General features: G+C 48.4%; 1 non-coding gene across 1 annotated transcript; it reads right to left on the bottom strand.

Annotated features, from left to right (window-relative positions):
• Nucleotides 1-1,174: 1,174 nt before the first annotated feature.
• TRNAT-UGU (transfer RNA threonine (anticodon UGU)) lies at nucleotides 1,175-1,247 on the bottom strand. The gene has a single exon. It is a non-coding gene; the product is annotated as a tRNA-Thr (tRNA).
• Between the last annotated feature and the right edge of the window lie 1,356 nt (nucleotides 1,248-2,603).

Here is a 2,603-nt window from a genome sequence, read left to right as displayed (position 1 = left end):
GGGAACGAACATAGAGTGTCTAGGATTCTGTATTGAGGACATCGCTAAACAGACTAGTACATAATGGCCTACTAGCTGCTGTCGACACCAGGTAGTAGCTAGCTTAATGAGAAAGTGCTGCGTCTGCAGTTCTGGGGACAACCCCTCTACAGCTGGATTTTTTCTCCTGCTTCACGGAGGGGCTTCCACGCAGGGCCAAACAATGGGCTCTTCACGGCGCTCCTAGAACCTGTGCAGCCTGAGGCCGCCCCGGCTGGGGGCGACCTGCTCGCCCCCGGGCTGTTGTCTTTGCGTAGCATGAGGCCTGGAACCTCCCTGGAGTGACATGTGTCTAAAGTGGGAGCGGCCACAGGGCAACGGAGAACTAGGGGCTGAGGCGTGGGACACACAATTCTGATCTCGCAACTGCGAGCCAGGGAGAAGTACGGGCCTCGGGGCTCTGGCCTGAGCCTCTCATTTCCTCATTTCCTGTGATTGCCTCCGAATCCAGGAGCGTTTACACAAGCGAGCTGCTTCTCTCTTCCTCTTACAAGTCCGCAGACTAGGGGAGGGAGAGGTTGTGGTATATAATATATATGGCTAAGCCCATTGTTGCTGTGACAATTGACTCTTGGAGAAAATATTTTAAAATTTTTCGAAGAGGAAGCCACAGTTTCTTTGAGTCAATAACAATTCAGTGACCCAAGTTTCGACCCTAATTCTCCCGTTGAGATACACTGAAATGTTCAAGAATCCATTGAAACATGAAACCTTGTCGGACAGCCTACATTCTCGGGGATGCTTAACCAGGACAGCTGACGCCAGCTCTTTCCCTTTGGGGTGGGGACTTTGTTCTGGGCTCTAAACCTGGTCAGAGGGGGTGCTGAGGGCTCGACCCCATTCTCTTCCCCCACCGCCCTGCTCCGGCTCCGGCTTTTGTTGTGAGCATCACAGCCAGGGCGTCCGCAGAGGCTGGCAGCACTTCCCGCAGTTTGTAACGTACTGCGCCACAATCCAGGCAGCAAAGCTGCACTTGCGCTCTAGTGCTGGAAGCTCTCAGGAAGCGGCTCTGCTCGGATGTTTCTTCGGGAGGTCTGGACACTGGCGAGAAGATTATAACTAGCGGAACTTCCGCAGGGCGTAAGTTATCAGAGCGGTGAGTGGCTGATTAGAAATTTAAAAGGTTGAACACAGCAGGCCCCAGCGAGATTTGAACTCGCGACCCCTGGTTTACAAGACCAGTGCTCTAACCCCTGAGCTATAGGGCCCTACAGCTACCCGCTCGCCTTCTTCCTTTGGAAAGGGAGGCTTTTATATTGGGTTTTATTAAAGTATCTGTATGTACACAGCAAACAAAACCCGGACATCGTTTCAATCTATTTCCCAACTATTGGAACTCAGTTTGTAGGCTCTTGCTGGGGATAGCGCAATATGGGGGCAGTGACAGGAACCTCCACTATTTTAAAATCGCAGAAATCTGCCCAACCCAAAACAGTGAAACATCTCTCCTCACCCTCTGCAGATTGTGAAAATTAAGAAGGGGAACTCAGAATAGAGAAGGTTGCAGACCACAGATCTCTCAAATGAAACCCAGATATCCGTACTTGGTTTTCATCTTGACTCAGGACATTCACCGACCTGCAACCGCTTGCGTCAAGTTCTTTAAACTAGCAACTTCTCTACAGCTCAAGAGTCAGCGCCATTACAGGCATTGGTAAATTCGCAGTTTAATTCATCTCTTCATTCAATAAACACTGAACTCCAATTCCGTGCTAGGCTCTGCACCCAGGAACGAGGCATCCAGATACGGTTTTAACCTTGAAGTCATTGTCATAGTCTTCGTATTCATGGAAGAGAACGATGAAAAGTAGCTGTGCCGGGTGTGAGGCGGCAGTGAACAGGGCCAAGGTTCACCGATTTACAGAGTGAGCCATCACAGAGGCAGGCCTTCAGGAGCAAATGCGAATTGTGCTGCGCTTTGAAGGTTAAGACTTATACATAAGTTAGGGGGCAGAGTGATCCCTGGTAGAGAAAAATTTACAAGCAGACCTGGAGAGAAAGACCCAGACCTTAAAGGGCCAAGGCAGAACACTAGCTGGGGCAGTTGCCAGCCCTTGTGGAAGTGAGGGAAAGTAAAACAGGTTATCAGGAGACAGAAATTTCTGGAATGAAGTTACACCCTTTAAAAAAAACTGAACGTGGAAACTTACCAAATGTGGATATGCAGAATGCATTAAAGGGAAGAGAAGCCAGAGTCAAGAGGACACCAAAGATTGGCCATGGTGCAGATCTTCAAACATAAAGTGCAGCAAAGGAGTAGTTATGGGACTGCAAAGGAAGGAATGAATGAGAGTGATACAGACAAAGGAGAGTCTGCTGAAGTTAGACATGAATGAAGAAGAAATAACAGACAATAAAGAGCAAAGAGACAGGGAGGGTTATCAAATATCATGCCTTGAAGAAACAAGCGGATACTCACACACACACACACACAAAAATCTAAAGGAGAGATGAGTGTTTGGAGAAGGCAGAGGGGTGAAAAAATGCTAGGATTTAGGTAGGCAGAATTTGAGGTGTAGATGGAGGATATAGGAATTTATGATAGCTAGAAACAGTACTCTTGT

The sequence above is a fragment of the Vicugna pacos genome, chromosome 6, assembly GCF_048564905.1.
Source record: "Vicugna pacos chromosome 6, VicPac4, whole genome shotgun sequence".
Taxonomy (NCBI): Eukaryota; Metazoa; Chordata; class Mammalia; order Artiodactyla; family Camelidae; genus Vicugna; species Vicugna pacos.
The sequence above is the reverse complement of the archived record's forward strand: the minus strand, read 5'-3'. Positions and strand labels throughout refer to the sequence as shown.